This window comes from Lissotriton helveticus (assembly GCF_964261635.1).
Source record: "Lissotriton helveticus chromosome 1_1 unlocalized genomic scaffold, aLisHel1.1 SUPER_1_unloc_25, whole genome shotgun sequence".
Taxonomy (NCBI): domain Eukaryota; kingdom Metazoa; phylum Chordata; class Amphibia; order Caudata; family Salamandridae; genus Lissotriton; species Lissotriton helveticus.
In genome coordinates, this window is record NW_027611665.1 from 147,539 (window position 1) to 174,495 (window position 26,957).

General features: G+C 48.4%; 1 long non-coding RNA gene across 2 annotated transcripts in view; it reads left to right on the forward strand.

Annotated features, from left to right (window-relative positions):
- LOC144805789 (uncharacterized) overlaps positions 1-26,688 on the forward strand; it is a 28,528-nt gene extending 1,840 nt beyond the window's left edge. Inside the window, exons 2-5 of one of the 2 annotated variants that reach the window (XR_013605600.1) lie at positions 9,789-9,839; positions 12,575-12,693; positions 26,002-26,170; positions 26,266-26,688. This is a non-coding gene — a long non-coding RNA (uncharacterized LOC144805789). The remainder of the gene's footprint in view (positions 1-9,788; positions 9,840-12,574; positions 12,694-26,001; positions 26,171-26,265) is intronic. The other variant, XR_013605601.1, reaches the window with a different exon arrangement.
- The last annotated feature ends 269 nt before the right edge of the window (positions 26,689-26,957 follow it).

Here is a 26,957-nt window from a genome sequence, read left to right on the forward strand (position 1 = left end):
CCTAACTGCAATTGACCTTTAAATAAGTGTTTGCTGTATATGTACGTTTCTATTTCATGTTAGTTCTAAGTCGAGTAAACGGCAGCCCAGTACTGCTGCTGCCCAGGGGTCCGCATGTAAAGACCTGGAGGGCTTTATGCGGCCCCCGGGCTGTACTTTGAGTATCACTGATCTAGATCCTCCCGGCGACCACCCCAGCTACATGTGGATTTCCATGTTCTTCAAAAAGGGGTCGCAGTTGAGCAGACAGGCTTGTCAAGTCTTCAAGGAAGTGTGAGTGTGACGAGGCTGATGTATTTATTCACCACTTAACTAATCAGTCTCCTGTCCCTCCGTCCTCACGTAAGCCACAATTTGTGACACATTTGCTATTTTAAGGATTGTAATAACATCACTTTTGTATATTTAAGTCCATACAGATACTGAAAACAGCAAACCGCAAGTACAAACATGAAAAGTACAGGGGGCAAGAGCCCTAAACAAAACAAAAAATAGGTTTCAGAGGGGCAGGGTTTGCAAATTAGCATAGGCAGTGTGCAGTAATGTCACAGAGAGGGACATAGCAAATCTATTATGCCTCTCTGTAATGGTAATGAACCGTGATTCACGTAATATAAGCACACACATGAGCAGCGTATACCCTCATGTACATGAATAAAGAAAGCTTAAATGTATTTTGGTACAACAATGTGGGGGAGTTTTAATGAAACGTGGGGGAACATGTAAACATTAACTTTTATTGGGCAGAGCAAGTTTCCAGTGGGAGAAAGCTAAAATATTGTAATGCATGATACAGAATGAATATAGTCCTCTCTGAATCTGACTTGCATATCTATGTACTTTTTTTTACTGCATTGCACAGATATTCTATGCAGTAGTCTATTATTAATTTCCTTTTGCATGATAGCTGTGCATTACAGTTAGCTTATAGATGCCAATTCTTCAGCTATTCACTAATTGTGAGCATTTTTATTTTGGTGCCCGTAAATATTCTCTATCTCAGTGCGAACCTGATAGTTGGCAGCCCACTAGCGATTCATTTGATGTTTACTAAAAACCAGGCAGTTGGGGTATACCTGCTACTTGCTACCAAATGGGTGTTTGGACACACAACAATCTGGAACAAGCATTTACAATGCAATTGGTCTCACATTTACGCACGTTTGAGCTATTGGCATTGTAAATGACAATGCCTTTTATTTATGTTTTGGGTTTCAAAACATATATAAAATGCTTTGTCATTTACAATCCTAATAGCTTAAACTCGTGTAAATGCGCTACCTGTTGCATTGCAAATGCTTGTTATCTTCAGTCTTCCGTCTCATGGTCTTTTTAGTAACATTAGAAAACTTAAATTTGAAGCTTTTGTGTGGGCCCTTATGGCCCAGGGCGCTGTACACGCACACATACATTTCTAATTCGTTGTCAACAAAGTTTGAATTTGAATGATTCAGCCCAGGTTTAACCAAAAGCTGTCAGTTACTGAAACATTTTGCATTTTGTCAACAAATAAACATGTGTGTGGCATAAATGCCTCAGTGGCCGCTTTCTTCCTTGAAGTACTATTGTCCTTATAGTAAAGTCCCCAATTTAATTAATTCAAATGGCATTAGATTTATGGACTTCCCCCTTCCCACCCCACAACAGAAGCAATCCTATGGATTACCTAGATACCTGTGTGTGTGGTTTGATTGCCACAGTTGTCCTTGAGGACTCCGGTTCTGGTGTGCATTACTAGGTCAATGGTGAAGATGGACATATACTGTTTGGAGAAGTTATGTCCAGTGGTCCTTTTGGCAGCGGCTATAAACCACTCGCGCCTCTTTGTCCCATGCTCCACTGGCATCCCACAGATTTTTCATGGAAGATTAAATCTGCCCCTGTAAGTGTATCCTGCCCCTGGGAAGCCCGTGGGATCTATTCAAAGCCAATGGCCTGTTACATTAAACCACGCGAGCTACCGGGGCAGAACCCACAGTTGGCCGCCGCGGTGCATGCATCTGCGGCACGGTGGCCGTGCTCTCAGGGCTTCTACGCGCTTGGTTTCTTGGCCACCAGGTGTAATATTACTGTAGCACCAAGGCCGCAGGCCACGGCTCCCATTCAGTCCATTTTTTTCGTAAATGTATTGTTTTGGTGAGGAGTTAAGTTTCTCTTAATTTCCAACGGGAAGAGGACTTTTCTGCAGATGCGCCACTGAAAAATCTGTTAACGTTATTCATTGCATAGGAAATTAAGGTGGTGGACATGGTGGTGGTGGATGTGGTGGTGGTGGACATGGTGGTGGTGGTGGACATGGTGGTGGTGGTGGTGGACATGGTGGTGGTGGTAGACTTGGTGGTGGTGGACGTGGTGGTGGATATGCTAGTGGTGGGGGTGGTGGTGGACATTGTGGTGGACATGGTGGTGGTAGACGTGGTGGTGGTGGACGTGGTGGTGATTGACGAGGTGGTGATGGACGCGGTGGTGTTGGACACAGTGGTGGTGGACGCGGTGGTGGACGTGGTGGTGGTGGACATGGTGGTGGTAGATGTGGTTGTGGACGTGATAGCGGACGTGGTGGTGGACATGGTGGTGGATGTGGTGGTGGTGGTAGACTTGGTGGTGGCCTTGTTGTGAACGTGGTGGTGGTGGTGGACATGGTGGTGGTGGTGGTGGAGGTGGTGGTGGAGGTGGTGGTTGTGGACGTGGTGGTGGTGGTGGTGGATGTGGTGGTTGTGGACGTGGTGGTGGATGTGGTGGTGGTAGATGTTATGGTGGTGGACATGGTGGTGGAGGTAGTGGTGGACGTGGTGGTGGACATGGTGTAGTTAGTGGTTGTGGTGGACGTGGTGGTGGTGGACATTGTGGTGGACGTGGTGGTGGATGTGGTGGATATGGTGGTGGTGGCAGATGTGGTGGTGGTGGACGAGGTGGTGGTGGACGTAGTGATGGTGGACGTGGTGGTGGTGGTGGACATGGTGGTGGTGGATGTGGTAGTAGTGGAAATGGTGGTGGTGGATTTGGTAGTGGTGAAAGTGCTGGTGGTAGTGGAGGTGGTGGTAGTGGATGTGATGGTGGTGGACGTGGTGGTGGTGGATGTGGTGGTGGTGGTAGTGGTGGTGGACGTGGTGGTGGTGGGTGTGGTGCTGGTGGACTTGGTGGTGGTGGAAGTGGGTGTCGTGGTGGTGGACATAGTGGTGGTGAACGTGGTGGTGGTGTACGAGGTGGTGGTGGACATTTTGGTGGTGGATGTGGTGGTGGTGATGGACGTTGTGGTGGTGGACATGGTGGTGGTGGACGGGGTGGTGGATGTGGTGTTGGTGGATGTGGTGGTGGTGGACATGGTGGTGGACGTGGTGATGGACATGATGGTGGTGGACGTGGTGATAGTGGTGGACATGGTGGTTGTGGACGTGGTGGACATGGTGGTGATGGACGTGGTGATGGTGGTGGACATGATGGTGGTGGACGTGGTGATGGTGGTGGACATGGTGGTGGTGGACATGGTGGTGGTGGACGTGGTGGTGGTGGTAGATGTGGTGGACGTGGTGGACATGGTGGTGGTGGACGTGGTAGTGGTGGAGGTGGACGTGGTGGTGGAGGTGGATGTGGTAGTTGTGGTGCACGTGGTGGTGGTGGACATGGTGGTGGTGGTGGACATAGTGGTGGTGGTGGATGTGGTGGTGGATGTGGTGATGGATGTGGTGGTGGGTGTGGTGGTGGTGGACGTGGACATGGTGGTTTTGGACATGGTGGTGATGGACGTGGTGGTGATGGATGTGGTGGTGGTGGATGTGGTGATGGTGGTGGTGGATGTGGTGGTGGTAGGTGTGGTGATGGTGGACGTGGTGGTGGAGGTGGGTGTGGTGGTGGACGTAGTGGTGGTGGACGTAGTGGTGGTGGACATGATGGTGGTGGACGTGGTGGTGGTGGTGGTGGACGTGGTGGAGGTGGTGGTGGATGTGGTGGTGGTGGTGGACATGGTAGTGGTGGATGTGGTGGTGGAGGACATGGATGTGGTGGTGGTGGTAGATGTGGTGTACGTGGTAGACATGGTGGTGGTGGACGTGATGGTGAACGTGGTGGAGGTGGATGTGGTGGTGGTGGATGTGGTGGTGGTGGACGTGGTGGTGGTGGTGGATGTGGTGGTTGTGGACGTGGTGGTGGATGTGGTGGATGTTATGGTGCTGGACATGGTGGTGGAGGTAGTGGTGGATGTGGTGGTGGACATGGTCTAGTTAGTGGTTGTGGTGGACGTGGTGGTGGTGGACATGGTGGTGGACATTGTGGTGGACGTGGTGGTAGATGTGGTGGACATGGTGGTGGTGGTGGAGTGGTGGTGGTGGACGCGGTGGTGGTGGACGTGGTGGTGGACGTAGTGATGGTGGACGTGGTGGTGGTGGTGGACATGGTGGTGGTGGACGTGGTAGTGGTGGACGTGGTGGTGGTGGACGTGATGGTGGTGGACGTGGTGGTGGTGGATGTGGTAGTAGTGGACGTGGTGGTGGTGGATGTGGTAGTGGTGGACGTGCTGGTGATAGTGGAGGTGGTGGTAGTGGATGTGATGGTGGTGGACGTGGTGGTGGTGGATGTGGTGGTGGTGGTAGTGGTGGTGGACGTGGTGGTGGTGTACGAGGTGGTGGTGGACATTTTGGTGGGGGATGTGGTGGTGGTGATGGACGTGGTGGTGGTGGACATGGTGGTGGTGGACGGGGTGGTGGATGTGGTGTTGGTGGATGTGGTGGTGGTGGACATGGTGGTGGACGTGGTGATGGTGGTGGACATGATGGTGGTGGACGTGGTGATGGTGGTGGACATGGTGGTGGTGGACATGGTGGTGGTGGACGTGGTGGTGGTGGTAGATGTGGTGGACGTGGTGGACATGGTGGTGGTGGACGTGGTAGTGGTGGAGGTGGACGTTGTGGTGGAGGTGGATGTGGTAGTTGTGGTGCACGTGCTGGTGGTGGACATGGTGGTGGTGGACGTAGTGGTGGTGGTGGTTGTGGTGGTGGTGATGGATGTGGTGATGGATGTGGTGGTGGGTGTGGTGGTGGTGGACGTGGACATGGTGGTAAAAGGACAGACGCGTGTTGAGGTATTCGGGTCCTAGTTCGTAGAGGGTTTTGTGTGCTTGGGTGAGGAGACGGAACGTTATTCTCTTGTTGACGGGGAGCCAGTGAAGGTCTCTCAGGTGCCCGGAGATGTGAGCTTGGCGTGGGATGTCTAGGATGAGTCTGGCTGAGGCGTTTTGGATGCGTTGGAGTTTTTTCTGTAGTTTGGCTGTGGTTCTGGCGTAAAGGGTGTTTCCGTAGTCCAGTCGGCTTGTGACCAGTGCATGGGTGACCGTCTTTCTTGTTTCGGTGGGGATCCAACGGAAGATTTTTTTGAGCATACGTAGGATGTTGAAGCATGATGATGAGACGGCGTTGATTTGTCTGGTCATCGAGGGGGAGGAGTCCAGGATGAAGCCCAGGTTGCGTGCGTGGTCCGTTGGTATGGGTGCGTTTCCCAGAGCCGGTGGCCACCATGAGTCGTCCCAGGCGGAGGGGGATGATCCTAAGATGAGGACTTCCGTTTTGTCCGAGTTCAGTTTTAAACGGCTGTTCTTCATCCACTCGGCTACTTCTTTCATCCCTTCGTGTAGGTTGGTTTTGGCGGTGTTTGGGTCTTTGGTGAGGGAAAGGATCAGTTGGGTGTCGTCTGCATAGGAGATGATGTTGAGCTTGTGTTGGTGCGCGATGGATGCGAGGGGACTCATGTATACATTGAAGAGAATGGGACAGAGTGATGATCCTTGTGGTACGCCGCAGATGACTTCGGTGGCCTCTGATCTAAAAGGGGGGAGGCGGACTCTCTGGGTTCTTCCGGCGAGGAAAGAGATGATCCAGTCCAATGCTTTTCCTGGTATTCCGACGTTGCTGAGACGTTGTATAAGGGTGCTATGACAGACTGTGTCGAAGGCTGCGGAGAGGTCAAGTAGGATGAGGGCAGCTGTTTCTCCATTGTCCAGTAGAGTTCGAATGTCGTCTGTTGCTGCCATGAGGGCGGTCTCGGTGCTGTGTTTGGCTCGGAAGCCTGACTGTGAAGGGTCGAGGGATTTGTTGGATTCAAGGAAGGCGGCGAGCTGACTGTTGACGGCTTTCTCGATGACTTTGGCAGGGAATGGGAGGAGCGAAATGGGGCGGTAGTTCTTAAGTTCAGTAGGGTCTGCTGTGGGTTTCTTCAGGAGGGCGCTGAGTTCGGCATGTTTCCAGCTTTCCGGGAAGGTAGCGGAGTTGAGGGAGCAGTTGATGACGTCTCGGAGATGGGGTGCGATAATGGAGTCTGCTTTGTTGAAAATGTGGTGGGGACATGGGTCGGTTGGCGATCCTGAGTGGATGGAGTTCATCAGGCGGATGGTGTCTTCAGTGGTGATTGGTTTCCAGGCGCAAAGGTTGTTGGAGGGGGGTTTTAGTTCGGAGGTGGGTGGGGTGGACTGGTCTCCAAAGCTGTTATGGATGTCAGCGATTTTGTTGTGGAAGAACGAGGCTAGAGAGTCGCAGAGGTCTTGGGAGGGAGTGATGTCGTTGGTGCCGGCGGTGGGGTTGGTGAACTTTTTGACGATGTTGAATAGTTCTTTGCTGTTGTGGGCGTTGTTGTCGAGTCGATCCTTGAATGCTGATTTCTTGGTGGATCGGATCGGTTGGTGGTGTTTGCGGGTGGCGTTCTTGAAGGTGGCCAGGTTGTCAGTGGTTGGGTATTTTCGCCAGGCTTTCTCGAGGGTGCGACATATCTTCATGGATTTCTTAAGGTCATCATTGAACCAGGGGGATTTTTTGCTGCCTTGCTTGATTTGATGGTTTTTCAAGGGTGCTAATTCATCAGCGCTGTGGGTGATCCATTGTGTGAGGTTGGTGGCTGCTTGGTTTGGGTCCGATGATTTGGCAGGAGGGTTTTGGTGAAGCGATGTGATGAGCTGGTCGGTGGTAATTTTGTTCCAGTTTCTGCGGGGAATTAGTTGTGGGTGGTTGTGGGTCGTAGTCTTTTTGTAGTTGAAGTGAACGCAGCTGTGGTCAGTCCAATGGAGAGCTGTGGTGTGATTGAAGGAGATGTGCTTGCTGGAGGTGAAGATTGGGTCGAGCGTGTGCCCGGCATAGTGGATGGGGGTGTCAACAATTTGTTTGAGTCCGAGATTGGCGAGGTTGTCCAGAAGGGTGGTGGTGTTGCTGTCGTTGTTCTTTTCCAGTTGGAAGTTGAGGTCTCCCAGTAGAATGTAGTCCTCGGAGGGGAGGGCGTGTGGGCTGATGAAGTCAGTGATGTCTTCGCTGAATTGTGTGCGGGGTCCTGGTGGTCTGTAGATGAGGGTGCCTCTGAGTGTGGTCTTGGGGTCGGTGTGGATCTGGAAGTGAAGGTTCGGCGGCTGCGAGGGTATCGTCAGAGCTGGTCGTGATGCGGATGGTGTTCTTATGGACGATGGCGATGCCTCCTCCTGTTTGGTTGATGCGGTCCTTTCGGATGATCTTGTAGCCGTCCGGGATGGCTATGGCGATGTCGGGCGTTGATGAGGCGTTCATCCAGGTTTCTGTAAGAAAGGCGACGTCTGGCGATGTGGTGTCTAGTAGGTTCCAAAGTTCAATGGCGTGTCTGTGGACCGAGCGGGTGTTGAGCAGGATGCACTTCAGGTGGTTAGTGTCGGAGCTCTGTTTGGAGTGTGTGGATTTGGTGTAGTCGAACTTGCAGGAGTGGCAGGTGAAGGGTCCATGGGTGTGTCCTGGGGCGGCTTGGTAGCAGTTTGGGAGTCGGCCAGGGTTAAGTGCTGAGAGGGTAGCGGCGTCGTACATTATGCGGGTGGAGTGGATTTTGCAAGGGCCAGGGGGTTTGGCGCTGGGCGCGGTCCAGGCGCGGACGGGCGTAGACGGGCTTACCTTTGGCGCGCCTTCGGCGTGCATAGGGCGCGTCCGCTGCGCGTGAACGCTGCACGAAAGTGCATCTGTCATGAGTGGATAGTGAAGGGGGGCGGAGCGAGGGAGGAGCAGCTGGGAGGCGGGAGCGGGGTGGAGAGACGGGCTAGGAGGCACAACAACAACAAAATGGCAGCAGAAAACAAAAGCGAAACAGGACGAGATTGGGGCACAATGAGGAGTTTAGCTATGGGCAGTGGCACTGGCACAATCAGTCACCAATTATTTTACCAATTAATGCGAGCAATGCAATGATAGTAATGGGCAATAGAGCGCTACGATGATAGTCAGGCACAACAATTTATAAAGGCAGTGCGAGCACAGCGCTATGATATTAGTCAAGCACAACAACTTTTAAGGCAATGCGAGCACCGCGCTATGATAATGGTCAGGCACAACAGTTTTTAAAGGTAATGCGAGCACAGCATTACAATGATAATCAGGCACAAAGTCAAGCACAACAGCTTTTAAGGCAATGCGAGTACAGCGCTACTATGATAATCAGGCACAAAAGCTATGAAAAGCAATGCAGCAGTGAGCAATATATCGCTAAGATACTCAAGTGGCCAGGGAGCGTGTGGGAACGACCGCTTCTGAACGAGTCAGGACGGTCACCCATTACACCCTTGCAGCGCTGCTCTCACACCAGCTACAGTTCTCTCTCCTCTCGCAGCCCCCTCTCACCCTTAGCAGCCCCCCTCAAGCTTTGAAGTCATCGCTATTGCGTATTTATCTTACGCAACTAACAACCATTGACAAAGCCAATAGTCCTGGCTTGTAGTAGATGTAATGTTACTTGTTGTATATGGATGGAATGGCGAAGCAGCAAAATACCAGTGGGGCGACACACTATGCAGAGCATGGATTTTCAGTTTGGGTTTTTAAGCCACGCCCTTCATTACATCGACCACATCCCTCTGGGAGCCATCACAAGGTTTTTCATTCCACTTAAAGCCCTTCCTCCGGTATAGTGACTTCCTGCTGAACAGGGAGAACAAGTTCACTCAGACTTGGCAGTCAGCTCCAGAGAGGCTAATCCATGCCCCGGCCCCTCATCCATTGGCACCTTGTGATTCTTACAGCGTTACAGTTCATATCTCATTCCCCTTATTGGATTTTGTCATTTTAGTGTCATTTTGTTCAATACGTTTTACTTTTTTTTTCTATTTTGGTTTGGGTTTTTTATTGTTTTGCATTTTGATTTTTACTTTTTTGGTTTCTGCATAAATATCTGACATATTACCTTAAGTTAAGCCTGCCTGTTCGGTGCTTAAGTACCATGGGGTTGATCCTAGGTTAATTGAATGGCTTTGAAAGTTCATTCTGACAACGGTTGTGATTGTTCCTCATCTACCGTAAATAATAATTCCGTTTCTTACAGAAACTATCTGAAATTATCTGCAAAACAGGCAGGTGATAACCTACCAGGCTTGAAGCACCATGTGGACAAACTGGAATATGGGAATAGTATTGTGTGGCAATAGAACCTCTAAAAAAATTCAGCTTGGAGATGAACCAAGAATCACGCTTGAATGTCACAACTTTTTAAAACAAGGTAGTCAGGAAAGTGTGGCGAATATATTGCAGCTCTTTGCATTTTGGCAGCCCCAAACAAATTTGAGAACAGAGTGGATGTATGTAGCAGAGACGAGTCTGTTCACCCAATGTGAGTGGTGAGATCCGCTTTACTGGTCTGCCTGAAGTTATGATGCTGCTGACAGTGGCCTGTCTGCTCATAGCGATGGCATGACTGGTGGATCTATGAAGCCAAATAAGAGAAAGTTATCTTCCGACACCACAGTCTTCGTGACTGAGACCAGTAATACTGAAGACTCTGAGACTCACAGCAGTAATTTCTCCTTTCAGAGCGCTATTGCTGCAGATGGAGTGAAGCCCAGAAGTGAGGACATTACTAAGGTACCAACAAAGTTTAATATTGTTCATTTGTATTAACAGTTTCTCTTTTGCAGCTTTTGGAAATGCATTTTCTAGTTTTGTTGCTTTTTGGTTAGTTTTTTATTGTAGGCTGTTATCTTCGGTTTTAAGGGAAAGATGTTGTAGTGTGTGACTGTGGCGTGGGATCAAGAAGAGACCTAAGACCAGTTCGGGGTAGGTAAGGTTTTATTTTGGAAAATGTTTTTTTATGGCGGGTTGTCAGGGTGTCTCTCTGAAAAGCTCTGGGGTCCGTGATGGTGTCTGGTTATGGTCTTGTTTCCAGATGGTTAAGAAGCAGACTTCAGGGGATGTTCCGTTCTTCCTAACTCCTCGTTGGACTCCGCCAGGGAAAAGAAACAGGTACAGATCGTCAGTATATGTACTCTATCTGGACTCTCCCACAGGGAACCGGGCAAGTGCAGGAGACACCCGTGCTGAGGTGCTAAACACTTTATTAAACATGCGAGGGTGCAGAGGCTTGATTACTGGTGAGGAGGGGTATATTTACACGGTGAGGACAAAGAAAGGTTGGGCAGATATTCTGGCACACACGCGGCTACGGTTTAGAAGAACCCCCGTCTTCCTACCCAGCCTGCCAAACGCTGCCGTACCTGTTGTAGCCACACTCCTCCCTCGGGAGTGTGGCACGGCGATTCACGGATCCGGTGGCCTCCTGGCTTACTCCTGTCGTCCTCGGGTTCGCCTTCAAAAGCTCCGTTCTCTGCTCCTCCGGGCCGCTCTCCCACTCTCGATCCTCGGTCGGTGACGTCACACGCCACGACATCTTCTTCTGTGTTTTTACCCACTAGGAATCCCGCGTCATCATCAGTGGGCGGAGCTGCGTACTCGTGTGTCTTCCAGTTAAAGGGGCCGTCATCCAATTCGTCGGCTAGTTTCCAGGAACAGGCTTCTCCCCTGTTCGAGTCATGCTGATAATGAGGCAGAGAGGGGGAGGACGTTAGTTCACTACGCCACCACTCAACATTATCCGGTTCTTTTCCTCCCGTCCCCTGCCCAGTGTTACAGTGACCTTAATGCTGCAGTTTGCATTTCATTACCATCATTTGCTTACTCTGGAGAATATCCAGGGTGTAGGAGGTTTGCTGTTCCAGAGTTCTTTCTTCAGCTTCTGGGCAGTTGTCACTCTGTGGCGATCTGTGGTCCTGTTTCTCTGCTCTCCTTGTAGTAGCTCTTATCAGAGCTTCATCCATCCGCCAACGATAATAAGATGCCAGGCATCACCCAGCACACAACACAGACTATGTTGGGCCACGTCTATCTGCTCGGCGCAGTTAGAGCGAGGATAAAGTTCTCCGGACCCATCAGGCTGTGAATGTAACCTAAGGGCTTAAGATGAAATGAAGAGCTTACCTCCTTCCTGAGTGGCTCCAGACTGCTGTGTGCGGACCCGATAGCTGGCAGCACCCTGGAGTATGTATGTATAAATCAGATTATGTTGGAAGTAACCTGCAATATACTGGCAGGCAGCACCCTGCCATAGAGTAGGGTTTCTCATAGTGTTTTAATTCCTGACACATTAATGGAGATTGTCTTTTAACAGGCAGAAGAACAACACTTAACCATACATTTTTCTGGGTTTGTCTTTAAAATGACGTACACATTAGGAATGGCATTTCATTCTGCTGGAATAATAACACATGTTATCTTGCACTCTATGTTGTTGCATGAATTGTAGGCTGAAATAAATTCCATGTTTCATTCAAACAAGCTTTCTACAGGGCGCATACATGATTTTCTGCTGTAGAGAAATAATGCTCCTGTGTACTGTGGCAGACTCAGAAATATTGAAAAACTTCATGATTTCTCTTTCAGTACTTCCTAGTAAAATCTTTCACTTTTTGACTCCTACATTTAGCAGAAACATAACTTAGTACCATTAAAATAGTTGTGATAGGGAACATTCATGTGGGGCTAGGACTGGCTCGACCAGAGAGCATGCTGACTTGGAGGAGTATGGAGTTGACCACCTTGCCTGGTCCGGTGTGGAACCAAGCCAGCGATGCTTTGCTGCAGGCTCATTTGCCCTGATAGCTGGTCAACAGTTTGAGGAGGAGGAGGTGAAGAGCTGGCTAAGTGTGCCATGAGGCTGGCATTTCAGTACATCACTGAGAAGTGAGCTTTAATTTGATGTATTGTTCCTCTTATACCACGTGCAATTCATCCTCTCCAAAGCCTCAAGAATTCCTGGGCGTGAAGGGCGGCTGATTCTAATTGGGTGCTTGATAGTTTTCCGGAAACTAATGTTCTTGATTGTTCATGTTTGTCAGTAGTTAATGAAACACGCCCAGGCGTTTTATCTCTTCAGTTGACACAAGCTGCAAAAAAGTTTCTTTCTCGTTGCAAGAAAATATGAACGGCTGACGAGCCTCTGTCTGTGAAAGAATGGAAGGGCTGAGGAACTGTCATTCATCTCACTGCTAAGCAGAGCATTGTCATGCTTCAGTCTTCGTCAGGCCTCTCATTTTAACCAACATCGCTTTGAACACTGGGACTTTAGAACCAATCCTTTTAATGAGAAAAACAAAACTACAAGTCCCATAAGCAATAGTGGTGGAAGATGTCACGCATGACCTGGGGCAACATCGATTCAGCACATCCAGTTCCATTTCTTAAGTATTTGACATAATATTGAATTTATAACCTTTGTTTTTATGGTCATGAGTCACCAGAATACTAAAAATGTCTTTTATTTTCAGGGTCAATTAAGTAATGGTCACCAGCTTGGAAGCTATGTTAATTCTTCAGTATTTGTCATTGATCTCCACATGTGGCTGGTTTGGGTCTGCCCCTGCATCGTTCCCGATAACTCGCACAGGTAAGGAGCTTGTAGCAGCAACATGATAACCCCATACTCGTCTGTAAGAAGTGCGCTCGGAGGCAGGTATCCGATAATTTTTGTGAAACAAGCAAGCGCCAATATCTGCTATGTACATTTGTTAAAATAAAATAGTCAAATCACAGTATACTGTTCCGGAGGTTCGTCCCATAGACATTATTTGTAACTGAACGCAGACACCCTAGGAAGCATGTGCTTTTAAGACAAGTTGCGCTCACTCACCTGAAAGTGACATGCTTCATCATTGGGCTATACTCCTCACCAGGCCGGAGCTACAATGCCTGGCGGGCACCACAAGAGGGCACTTTGTCGTAGATCTTTTATTAAGTATGCCGGATGAGCATAGTAGGACAGAGGATGTTGTGTCATAAGATGTGAGATTGGTGAAAGCCTGAATATAAGATCAACCATCAACCAGTTGCCACAATATAGTTAATGTGATCATCCTGGTCCATGTTGAGATTAAAAACAGTGGCAGAGAAATTGAGGAACTCATGGCCCCTATCACTGTGTGAAGTGTCGATCACCTATGGACCTGCTGGTAAGCTGGGGTCTATACTTCAGGTCACTTTTTTCATGCTTTGTGTAGTCATGGAGCAATCTGTTATCATTTCATCAGGACCAAATATGGGAAAACGGGTAAATGTGACCTAATCTTCTCCACAGCGTGAGGAGCTCTGTATCTCAAAGCCCTGCACCGTGCATAGGTGATAAGTTGCCTATTAACATCTTAGTACCACAGGTGAGCGCTGTCTAACATAGTGCACTAGATAAGTAACCCTCCTAAAATTCAGGACAAACTGACTTATCCAATAGCGAGGACAACGTATCAGAGGGCAACTGGTTTGAAAAGCACATGCTTCCTAGGGTGCCTGCGTTCAGTTAGAGATAATGTCTGTGGGACTGAACCTCCAGAACAGTATACTGTAAGTTGATTTAAATGAAGAATGTGTATACTGGACTGTCATTTTCCTCGTCATCTCTTGTCATATATGTAAAATAAAACACAACACACCTGGAGGCCAACAAATCTATTATGAATTTAATGCAAAAATAGCAAAAGGCCAAGTAAACTAACAAGTCACAATTGTCTATGCAATGGACGAGAGCATCCACCCTAAAGCAAGTTGGAGTATATAATGCTAATGCTACTCAATGTATTTTATACACTTTTCTCCTAATACAAGTCAATGAAACATGAACACATGATAGAAACAGTTACTGAAACGACACTAATGAGTAGGAGGCAGGATCTTCTCTCGAGAGGAATGTGATGAGTCCGTGAGGTGCAGATAAAAGATACACAGACAAGCTGCAGAATTCACTGTTTCTGGAAATAACACTTCTGTTTGTGAATGTTCAATTTACTACAAGATGCAGGAAAGTGTGCAGATGGACATCACTAAATAAAAAGGTTATGGGCCCTAATAGAATCATTTAACTTTGCAGGTTATCATTCTAGCCAACTTGAGTCATTAGTAGGACTAGTGATCATACTAACCAGCTTCAGTCAGTATTGGCTCCCTGAGACCTATTATCCTGCTAAGTAACTCCAGTCAGTAGTGACCCCTGTACCTTAAATCCTGCAAATATTCAAAACCAGAGGTCAACGCTACTGCCAACCAGTTCCAGTCTATATTGACATGCATTGTTACCCTGCCTGTAATGAATACCAGAGGCTAGCGTTGTTGCTAGCTAGCTCCAGTCACCAGTGGCCCGTCACATATTATCCTCACTAGGATCAATGCCCAAGGCCTGTGCAGCTGCTAACCTGCCTTAGTCAGTAGTGACCTCCCAGACCTGTTATTCTGCATATAATCTGCAAGGCTTTGGCCCTAATAACACTCACCCCCACATCCTTACCGTATAATAGCAATGTAATTTATTTAATTACATCATACGGTAGGTACCGCACTATTTCCCACGATCCCAAAAACAAAGAAAATCAAAATTTGCCTAATTGTTCAGCACTCCACCTTGTCAAAAATGACTAAATCACACCAAGCACTATAGCCTGCCACATCATATGGCACACTCAGCCACAACATGACAAGGTACCACGGCAGGGATTTGGGGCCATTAATCCTCTTTACGAGGCTTGTGTGCTGTAGATGCACCTGCTTTACATACTCCTGCCATCTTGTGTTGGGTCCGGATGTTTGCAAGTTATTTTCCTTTGAAGAAGTCTTTCCAGTCACGAGGTAAGGTGACTCCACCTTTCGGTGATAGTGCGCATGGGCATCGACTGCATTGTTAGATTGTTTTTTACCCCAAACGGGTTTGGATGTATATTACTGCACTCCGAAACCGCTCTTCAGGTTCCCCTCAGTGCGCAGTCCACTCTACCCTCAACTGTATTGTTTCAGTACACGTTTCCCTGTTCTCCGCGTTTTAAATCAATTGGCAAACTCTCCATTTTTGATAGAAAACCTCGTGGGCAACCGTCGGGCCTTGCTGCGTAGGGCCAGCCATCTGCAAATGGAACGGACTCCATTCTATTTCTATCCTGGGTGCCGCGCCAAGTACCCTCGCACCGACGTACATCAAGTTTGTAACTTGTGCATCTCTCCGGAGCACAAGAAGGAAGACTGCGACGCTTGTAAGTCATTTCGGTCCAAGAGGACTCTACATGATCATCAGGCTCGATGATGAGAGAGACAGCGTCAAAGCATTCAACACACTCTGGATATCTTCGGGGAAGAATCTGACCAAGACGAGATAGAAGTGTCCGCCGTAGAAGAAGAGGCCCATCTCTATGCCAGAGCGCAATCGCTGGGGCATGCTGGGGCAGCCATGTGATTGTAATTCTACGTCATACCATTACCATAGGCGACTGACCAAATGTATAGGTTATCTTGCGCCCTTCTGACATCTAAACAGGCCTAATAAAAAGTATTTGGGTGTCAGCTCAATACTTAGTTGTGTGGCATGCACCATTTCTTCAACAGCTAGTTTGATCTCACATCAGAGTCAGAGTACTGGCTGATAGGTCTGACGACTCCAGGAGCAAAATAAATATCTGCATTTCCAACCACAGATTGGTATTATCAGTTCACTGTAATGCCCTTTGGTTTGAAAAATGCATCTGCCGCTTTTCAAAGGTTGGTGAACTAAGCCCTTGCTGGATTGGAATCCTTGAGTGCAGTTTATCTACACAATATTGCTGTCTTTAGCTCCACCTGACAGGATCACCTGATTCACCTTAGGAAAGCACCGGGGGCTCTGAGAAGTTCAGGCCTCATTATCAAGGCATTCAAGTGCCAGATAAGGCAGGGAAAGGTTGCATACTTGGGTCACTTTGTTAGTGGAGGCCAGGTTCAACCTTTGCAACCTAAGATCTAGACCATTCTGGACTGGGTGGCTCCAACTACCCAGACTCAATTGAGGGCCTTCCTTGGCTTCCCTGGATTATGTCAAGCAATTCATTGTGCAGACCGATGCCTCTGAACATGGTATGGGAGCAGTGCTATCCCAAAAACATGACCACGGTCAAGATCAGCCACTGGCTTTCATCAGTAGAAGGCTAATCCCCAGGTAACAGCGTTGAAGTGCCATTTAGATGGACGCCTTTGCTGTGGTTTGGTCCCTTGAGAAGTTTAAGTCAAACCTCTTTGGCTCCCTGCCATTCCTGAGGCCGCGGTGTTTCCCGGAGATGCAACAGGTCCCCCACTCTTCGGTTCCTCCTTCTAACTTCCAGGTCTGGCCTTTGCCCGCCCGCTTGGCTTCGGTGATGGCCGCCTTAGTTTACAGCCGTCGCCCACAGAGGACCTGCTTTCTCCACTGTGGGGCCCTACGGAGGTGGGTGCGGCCTTCGCTCACGTAGTGTCCACGGATCTGGGTTTTCTGCGCATGGGTGACCCGGTTGCTCATTTCCCGGCAGACCATCTTTTGGAGGTTCTCCACCAGGGCTCTGGTGGGAGGGAGCTATTGCTACCCTTTGAGGGTTCGCTCCTTTCTTCCCTGATGGAGACCTGGGGGCGTCCCGCCACAGGTGATCCGGTGCTCCAACACCTCCTGCACCGGTACCTTCTAGCGCCACGTGACCTGGCATGTCTTTCCCTCCACCCCTCTGCTTCCAGTCCACTTTTGCGGACTTCTTTTCCCTCCTTGCCGCCACTGTTGTCTCCGCCATCGTGGGAGGCCCGCTGGCTGGACTCTTGGGGAAACAACATGTTCGCCTCGACCAGCAATGCTTTGCGGGCCCTTAACACCTTATGTGTGTTGGCTAGGGCCACCTCTTCTTTGTGGGACTCGGCTGAGTCCATGGGATCCGCCGCTTCAGAAGGAGACTGTTCAGGTCGACTTACGGCATCATGCGTTGGATGGCTGGGTGCTAGCAGCGTTTATTCTCCGCTCCACTCTGGACATCTTGGAGGTGCTGGGCCATGCCATGGCTACCTCGGTCGCCCTCCTTCGGCATGCTTGGCTTCGGGACAGTGTGTTCCCTGAAAATGTTCGGGAGCGGCTGGTTGATCTTCCATTCGGTGGAACTCGTTATTCCTTGCCCCGGCAGACTCCGCCATCCAGAGGTTCTTGGCAGGGCTCCATCCTCCTCCTCCTCTTCCTCCTCCTCCTCCTCCTCCTCCTCCTCCTCCTCCTTCTCCTTCTCCCCCTCAGTGACTGCTGAGTTGATCTGGTTCTTGGACTTTCTTTTGGGCAGGTCGCCCTGGCTGTGAGGTGTGTTTTATGGCCACTCGAGTCTTCCTTGCTGAGACTGTGGCTTTGTTGGCTGCTGAACTGCCCTGTGTTGACTGTGTGTTTTTGCTTGAGTTATCTGCACAGAATTGGCCCTGAGATTAGTCCTTGTTGTTTTTCTCTTGGGCTGCTTGACAACCCTTCTGCGGGTTGTTTTTTTCCCCGTGGCTCCTTTGTTTTTTCCTCTGCTGCGGAAGTTTTTTCCAAAGAGGGTTCCCATGTCTTGGGACTTAACGTACCCTATGTGGGGTAGTAGTAGCTGTTATATAGCTTGCGCTCTACTAGGGAGTTATGGTCGCCTTCGGGCCTCTGCTCTCCATGGCGTTTATGTATGTTGCTGATGCTTCTTTAGGTCGTGTGCGCGGACCCCTCATAGTAGTGTGTCCGAGCATTTCCTCACCTTCATGGTCCTGTCCTGGAGGTTGGGTTGGTTCTGTGTTTCTTCCTTTGTTAGGTGTAGCCTGCCCGGTCCTCCTGGGGCCCCGGGCTGTTCTTCCTGCTTCTGGCAGTTCATTACTGCCGGCGCCGCTGTCTGATCTGTTGCCTTCCGTCTATGGTGGGCTTGCCTTGTTTTTCCTCATTTCCTTGGGCCCTCAAGGCTTTTCTTCTTACTTGTCTTGGTATTGGATGGAAGCTCTGTTGCCTTGTAGGGGTGTGGGGAGCTTGGGCCTACCTGGCTTTACCCTTGGTTTCTCTGTTGAGAGTGAACGGGCTTTCTTCTTCTTCTTCTTCTTCTTCTTCTTCTTCTTCTTCTTCTTCTTCTTCTTCTTCTTCTTCTTCTTCTTCTTCTTCTTCTTCTTCTTCTTCTTCTTCTTCTTCTTCTTCTTCTTCTTCTTCTTCTTCTTCCTCCTCCCTTGGTTTCTCTGTTGAGAGTGAACGGGCTTTCTTCTTCTTCTTCTTCCCTTGGTTTCTCTGTTGAGAGTGAACGGGCTTTCTTCTTCTTCTTCTTCTTCTTCTTCTTCTTCTTCTTTTTTCTTCTTCCCACACCCCTCTTTGGTTCGGTGGTGTTCTGCTTGTGGGGGGCTGGGAGGACGGGGCTCTTCGCCCTGTCCACTGGACTAGTCCCCTGTAGGCTTGCCCTTCTGCACTCGCCTCCCAGTGGATGGCTATGATGAGTGAGTGCATTCTTTCGCTCTCTCGCCAAGACGTTGTCTTGCTTTGTTCCTTCCTCTTCCTTGGCAATGTAGAGACTGGGTCTATAGGTACTCCAGTGCCCTTCTGCTCTGGTTGCTCCAGGATTGAGGCTGGCGTTCTTTCATCCCTCTTGATCCTGAGGGTCCTGGCCCCTCTGCTACCCTCTGGGTTTGGGTCATTTGGCCGTGCCCTGCCCTGGCTCCCTTGGGGGGGTTGTCGCACTCTATGCTGGGGTTGCTTTGGACGTCTGTCGTTCCCTGTTTGTCTTGGAACTTGCTCCCCTTCATGGGTCTTGGTCGGGGTTGTAGTCCTGCTGCATGTTGTCATGACATTTTGCATATTTTCCTTGTCTTAAGGGGGGTACTGTTTTCATACTGGCAGGGTGGCTGTTCTGGGCTGTGCTCTGTTCTTTCTTCTTTCCCTGTTTTGGGTACTGCAGTGTTGGCACTGGTCCTTATGGTGTTCTTCGACACCATTCCTTCTTTTCCATTTTTCTGCTGTTTCACACACTGGTCCCATGCTCCCACAGTTTCTCTGCTGGCTCCACGTTGTGGTGCGGAAAAGTTCTCCGAACAAAACTGCCGTTGGCGCGCCGGGGTGGGACTTATGTGACCTCGCTGACGTCACGTACGCGGACGACGCCTGGTCAGAGTCGCGTGATGCTGTCCCCCCGGCGCACAGGGATGCTGTGGCAAAATGTTTTCCAGATCCAGTTTCACGCCTGAGGATAATTCTACGTTAAGGATTCTGCGGCTAGAATCATCTCTACCAGATACATCGTTACCGAAGGTAAGTAACTCGTACAACAGGTACATCATAGAAAGACTGATGGACATATTGAAGCGGACCTAGAGATATATGCATAACACAGAAAATATAGAGGTCTTGATTTAGAGTTTGATGAGCAGGGTACTCCTTCACAAGCGCGTTGGAGTATCCTGTCCAACAAACGGATGGTCTGCCTGACCTAGTGCAAGTCAGGTGGATTGTCATGTGTGCAGCCTTACTCGGGTGCCGTCGGTGTAAATACATCGGACGGCCATTCCTTTTTAGATCAAACAGTCTGATGTATTTTTCTCTTATTCAGGACCACCAGAGAATACCTGGCAGTCGTGATGAGAATCTTTTTTTAAATGAACCCCACTTCCTGGGATAAAATTAATCAGGGAGAACGTTCCAAGGGTGTGAGGGTGATTAGTTATTGGTTTTCAAAATCAAACTCCAGCTTTGGGAGCTTGTTTTTGAAAAACACAAGTTGGTGAATAGCCGCCTGAAACATGGCAGCCGCTCACCACCCCTGCAGTGCCTTCAGAGGAGCCACCATGGCTGCTGCTGCTCTGAAGGGCCAGAGAGCGCCACAGGGCCAGCAGAGATCTCTAACAAGTCGGGTGACCCTTTGGACTTTAAATCAAACCCATAGCTTTGACAAATGACAAATAGAGGAGTGGAGAAAATAGAGAGTTAATTAGAATGCTGCCAATATGTGATTTCTTGTATGTGAATAAGTAAATGACAAGACGCTGCTGTGTTCCTTACCTTAACGCAGACTTTTTTTTTAAAACCTGCTATATATGTCGCATTGGTTTATCTCCGCAATGTCAGCTGAGCAAGTTGCTGGTTATCTTAAATTATGTCATACTGGATTGTGGTCTAGAGAACTTACAAGGACCAAATGCTTCAGCTTGACAAAGCAAGGCAGTTTCAGTGCCGCCTCTATGTTCAGTGGAGTTCCGGGGCCACGGGATAGGCAACGGCTACTGGGTTGAGGTCACTTTCCTTTGATGTCATGTGACTCTCAAGTTAGCGAGGGCGAGCAGTCACAATATTCTCAGCCTTGTAATGTCGACCAGCTTGAACTCAGAGCTCAACAATAGATCAACAGACTCGATTTAATAAATGACCAGCACGCTGCTTATCTTGCCAAGACACAGGTACTTTTAAAAACTCTTTTTATTGAACTTGTGCTCAATCGATGGTGTTGACAACGAAAATACGGTGCACATTAGTGAGAGTGATTAGAACGAAAGGGCAAAGTCTGCAAAAATGGAGTGAGTAACATAGCTTGGCTTTTCCTGATACTCCCTGGCCAAATCCCACTACATTAAACTAGATCGCAAGGAAGGTACATATTTAACTTTCACTACTTCATGGCACGTCACATGGCCCGGTAGCTCTACCATCCCTCCCATATCTTATCCCATTTACAAGGGCAGCCCCTGCTGAGATACACCCTGTGTCCACCCGTTGACACCAATCAAGATCTGCTTCCCAATCCTCCACCCTGGGTGGGAGTGGGGGGTGTGGGGGTGTGGTGGTTGGCTGGCTCCCCAACCCCGTGCAATGTTACGCTTGCCAACCGCTGAAGCCAGGGCCAGTCATATTCTGCGAATACTATGCCATGTCACCTCACTCGTGATATTCAGGAGGTGCCATTTGGCCCCCATGGGGATCGCTAGTCCCATGACCTGGGACTTTATTCTCATGATCTCTACCCAGTAGCATTGAATTACCGGACAACTCCACACCGCATTAAAAAAGCCCCCCCCTAACATTCCCTTACACAGAGAGGTGGCCGCCCACCCTATTCGGTGCAACAAAGTTCTGGAGTAGTAGGTCCTATGTAGGATCTGTAGTTAAATTAGACCAAAACGAGTTCTAATTGCCACCTCCCTGGCACCCTGAATGGCCTCAACCCAATCGCCATCTCCAAGCGTGCCTAGATCCCTCTACCACACAGCTCTCCGCGTCCCCAAGGGATCCAGAGAACTGTAGATCAACTTCCTATAGATGGGCTTTTTCGGTCAGGGGATTAGTTAGTAGCTGGTCCTCCAGTGGGGATTCTTCAGGCAACTGACCCCCTTCCCGGATGTGACTTTGCAGAACGTGATCCACCTGCAAATATCAGAACCGTTTTTAGTCACCTAATTCATACTTTTGTTGTAGCATCGTGAAGGTCACAAGCGCTTGTCCCCTCCACACATCGCCCGGCCGTTCTAAGCTAATCAATCCCCATTTTGTGAAGCCCTGCAATCCTCCCACTGCACTTAAGAGATCACCATCATACAGTGGAGTAATTTCAGTCAGCTTACCTTCCCAGCCTAAATACCTGGTACCCTCTTTCCACACCTTTACCAATGTTTGGGTATGAGTAGGCAGGGTGCACTCATACTTTGTTTGATACAGCACCGGGGTGGGGTAACCTCTCTTGCCCATGGCCAATCTATCTACCCGGTAAGCAGGATCCTCACAGTCCGCAAAAACCCAGTTGTTGACTGCCACCAGCTGCGTGGCCCAGTAATACTTGTGAATGCTCCGGACCGCCAGTCGACCTTAATAAACTCCCCTCTGCACCTTACTCAGCGTGAAGTGCCACCATCCCACAACAGGAGCCGAAGTTCTCAGACTACCTTTTGAAAAAAAATGTCTGGTGGTATCTTAAAGGACGTTTTTTGCACAATGTACAGGAGGCCCTGGAGGGTCATCACTTTAAATAGGACCACCTGGCCCAGTAAGGAAAGCGGGAGAACCCGCAAGTGTGGGGGATCCCAGCGAAGACGGTCTAATTTCGGGAGTATGTTCCTGCCTGTGCTCTCTTGTAATGAACACAACCAAATATTTAAAGCCATGTAGTGCCACCCTAACTGTGCACCTAGAGTGCAGCCGCAGGATCCCTGCCACCAGCAGGAATATTAAGGACTTCTTCCAGTTGATATTATCTCCTGAATAATCTCCAAGTATGTGAAAAATGTGTAGGATTCGTTCACTCGAGAAGGCTGGCTACGTGTCATATAACAAAACGTCTGAGTAGACGGAGATTCTCACATCCCACTCCTGATCAACTGGAATACCCCATATGAGAGGTCCTGGTGAACCCAAACATGTGTGAAGAGCATAGGAGACAAGGAACATCCCTTTCAGATGGCAAAGACTCGGTAGACTGTATTATTGAGGCGCATGCTCGCTAGAGGGGCCACATACAAGAGCTTAACAGCAGCGCCACTGGTTCAGCAAAGGAATCCCCTATTGCATATGGTACTCTATTAAGGTGTCGGAGATTTAAGCGCGTTCCCTGGTGTGGCATAAAGCCTGAATGATCCGGATGAACCACTGTTGCAATTACTGTCCGCAGGCAGATCGCCAGGGCGTTCGCAAGGACCTTAGTCTCAATATTAAGCGGGGAGATAAGTCTATAAGACCCACACTCAGTTGCTGGTTCGTCCTTTTTGGGATGACCACCACCACAGACGTTCTTTGGTCCTCCGGGAGACACCCTTATTTTCAGGCAGTCTGAAACCTACTCTGGAGGTACTACCTGATTTTATCCTTCATGCTTTTATATAATTCTAAGGGGAGCTCATCAGGCCCTGTCGCTTGCCCTGTTTGCAAGGTTCCTGTTGTCTTATTTATTTAGTCTACTGTCAGGTCTTGGTCTAGTGCGTCTCGGTCCTCATTCGTTAGCATTGGCAGGGTCAGGTCTTTCAGGAAGTCTCTCCCAGTATTTCCGTCCCCTTGTTGTCAGTGTCCTCAAGGATCCAGTTCCGTCCTTTGTCTTGTCTCTCTAACCATGTAAGCAACTCATTGGCTTTATCACCGACATCATAGAGACAATACTGGGTAGCCAGCGCATGAGTGCACACTATTTTCCATTAGTGCTCTTAATGTGTGCTGCTTCAGTTGATGGTGTAATGGGAGAGAAATTGATTCCCCACTTGCCAACCGAACCTCCAGGAAAAGCACATTCCTTGTCCTGAGCCTCGCACTTCAATTTACGTTCCTTCGACATTCTCCCAATCAAGGCTTGTGTCTGGCCTCGAATCACTGCCTTAAATTCACCCTATAGCATGCAAGCTGATTCAACAGGCCGCCCGTTCTCCTTAAAATAGAATTCTGCTCTATCTCTCATACGACCTTTGAACGTCTTGTCTTTTAAATATCTCGGATCAACCCTTGGGGGTAGGATGAAGTCCACAATCGGCCCATCGAGTTGCACCTCCACCAGCGAATGGTCTGAGATTCCCCATGCTATGTGCGTAGCAGCTCTAAAATCAACTTTATGGACAGTCTGGGTGAAAGGATGGTGCAGGCATGCCAGACTACTATGTGCTGTAGACAGGTGCATCCGGTTCTGATACCCTCTTCCCCTCTAGGGGCATTTAGGAGTATCATGAATATAATATATGTGCAGTTCTGTCACCCCAATGCGTACATGCTCTGTCGTAAGCATCTTATCCTTCCACAGGATGAGTCAGTCTTGCTTGGGTCTCTTTCCTGTTTCCCGACACTTGACTGGCACGCCCGAACACTCGAGAGAGCAGTGACCCACCAGCAGGCTTTTGTGGTGCGCTTTTGTCCTGGATGTAGGGCTGCATACAGTAGGGCACCCACTCTGTCTTTTCTTTGCCTTTTCCTGAAGATCAGCAGTCCCAAGGTAGCAGTCACACCTGGCCTGTCGGTAAGTGCAGACCCTCTGGAGGCTGGACCGCCAGCAATTGAGCCCACACTGTGGCCGGCTGGACCACAGGCATAAGCTCAGACAGGGTGGTCGACACTGGAGTAGTTGTAGTCCCTCATGGGCCTCTGACACAGAGTAGTCAGAAATTCAGCAGCTAAAAGCCCAACACATGCTCTCCAGGAAGCCAGTAGATTCAGACCCTGTTGTGTTAGGAATTTGGCAAATGCAACCTTGAACACGCCGTTGGCAGCACACAATCTTCCAACTGGGCCTCAACAATCACTTTGTTGTAGAGTTTTATTTTTTGCCTTGAACTGTTGGGAGAGTCTTGGAGAGGCGGGGGTTGGGGGGGGGAAGTCCCTCAGACTAGCTGGTCCTGCTGGATGGCTTTCCGGCCCGCCCTACAGATAACGAGGATGTGTCGGACCTTGCTTCTTCCAGGACAGCCTTGTCCTCCCTTCCCTATCTTACCAGACAGGCAGGCTTCTAGGCAGACTTCTAGGCTCTTCAGGACAGGTACACAGCTTCTCCATTAAGTAATTCAGCCTGCAGGTGATGTCCCTTCAACTTAGATAGACTGTCAGGCTGACACCATCCCTGGTGGCACAGCAGGCACCTGAGTACTTTGTAGAGCACTTTATTCCTTGGTAACAGAGGACTTTGAACTAGGGTATAAAAGAGGAATAGATGGTTCCACTTGTATACACAACTAGCAGGCAGGAGAAGCTGTTTACTCTGTCTCACTCTCACATTGCATTTATTCTACGTGCACCAACACCCTTAACACCCAGGCATAGAAATGGAGCATTACATGGGTGTGTCAGTAGGAAGCCACTACACTGACCATGATGCAAAGATCTCATCAGGCTATTGATCCTTACAACAGGGTGCATTGCCATCAACGCTCTAGCTGTTAAACCCATGACAGTCCTCTGCCTTAAATAAGGGCACACTTGGTGTGAGCCTCCAGGTCACAGGACCAGTCCAAGACCTCTCATAGTCCCTTGTTAGAAGTTGCACAATACTGGGGTGGCAGAAAAATCTCATGTAATTTTTGTGGTAGATTTATCCCAGTAACGTGCAATTACCAGTTTGACGCAATTGACTGGGGAGTTGCCACAAGGAACAGATTCTTCTGCCTGTTAAACCGCATGCCATTCATTATTTCACAATGTTTTGGGGCTTTTATTTACCACTTGATTTAAGCAGGTGGTAGATATATGCATGTGGTTGGTTGGGGGGCGATGGGTGAAGCAGGGGAGGGAAGGGTAAAGAAATGTCTAACAAAGGGAAGAATTGTGTGTTTCCCCCAGTTACTAAAAAAACAGCATAAGTCTTGGCTGCTTCTGCTGCACCCAGAGTCTTGTGCGTCTTTTCAGTCTAATTTTCCTGTCTGGACAAAAATGGTGTCCTGTTTTTCTGCACCCGATACATCCAGGTGCAGAAAAACCTAACAAAGGATAATCAGGTGGAATAAAATGAACACATGAAAGTACTCCTTAATTTCATCGCCCTTGATTCATACTCTGGACCATAGTTGAGGGATAGGTCTAGGCATAGTCCTCGCAGCGCACAATAGATTTGCGTGCGCAGAGGCCAAAACTCAAAAGTCAGGAAACCAGATACAAGTAGGTGGTAACTCAGGGCAGGGGAAAACGCCTGTTGTCCATGGAGGGGAAATTCCCGTCCCAGAAATCTAGATTATGAATTAATTATTAGTATCCTTTTTTAAATATCTGTTTGGTGCCAGTGCATATGACTTTAATTTCTGCCTTTGGGATTCAATGTTACAACTCCATAGGGTGCATGTATCCTTTGTGAGCTTAATAAAATGTTGGAAATTCTATAAATCCTCACTCCTACATCCAAGTATTCTCAGGCTACCATTCTACACTCTGCTCTGTCTGAAAAACAGCTCAACATTTTCAAAATTCTGCATTGATTTGGCTTGTACATTATATTTTTGGAAATTTTCTTGTATTAACTATTTAATTTTAATACTATAGGTGATTGAAATTACTGACGAAGAAAGCAAGATTTAGTACCAGGCAACTGAAGTCAGTGCCATAAGAAAGATTATTTTGAAAAACTGAAGGACATCCAGCCTTCTACGTTTAAACAATTTCCAAAATCTAGGTGTGGCGAGGAAGTGGGAGCTGAGGAAAGTACTATACTGTAAGTGAAGTCTCTAATTTAGTATTTCATTAACCCAGAGCAAAGCCATATCTGTGCACAGAATAACCTTCATCTAAAACATCATGTAATTCCAGAGAGGAAGCACACACTGCATAAAAGAAAGTTATAACAAAAGGTTTCTTCTGCAGACCATCAAAGAAAAGACGCTGAAAGAAGACTCCGAAGCTGACACGTTAACTACCGAAAGATTGGAAAATCACCTTTGTTCAACAACCGTTTTTAAACAGTTATGCAAGTTTGAGACTATCTGCCTCTGGGTAGAAAACCACGACCCACTCTGCTCACTCTTGCGAAAACCTTAAAAATTCACCACTTTATTTTGTTCATGACCATCTCAGATAGTTTCCTTTTTATTATGTACTGTTCTGTAATTCTATGTAAATCGCCTCAACATTATCTGCTGTGCGTGAGTGATATGTAAAACTGTTAAAGATAAAAATGGATTAAATGAGCACAGTTGCGCTATAGGTAATGTAAATAGATCCTCGTCTTCAGAACTACAAATCTTAACCTTACACCAAACATAGAAAGGGTAAAGGAACTGATGTTCTGAGACTCGTGATCCACAATAGTACTGTGCACGTTCTAACGCCCTCAGTTACTGCCATTACGTCAGTGCAAAATGCTACTTATCCGTTTAATTATTAAATATCAGACCAACACCTTATCACTGCACTGCACTGCTAAGAACATATACAAATAGATTTGAGAAAATATTCAGTCACAAAATAATAATTTGCTGCCGGAGAGGCTATAACCTAAAGAC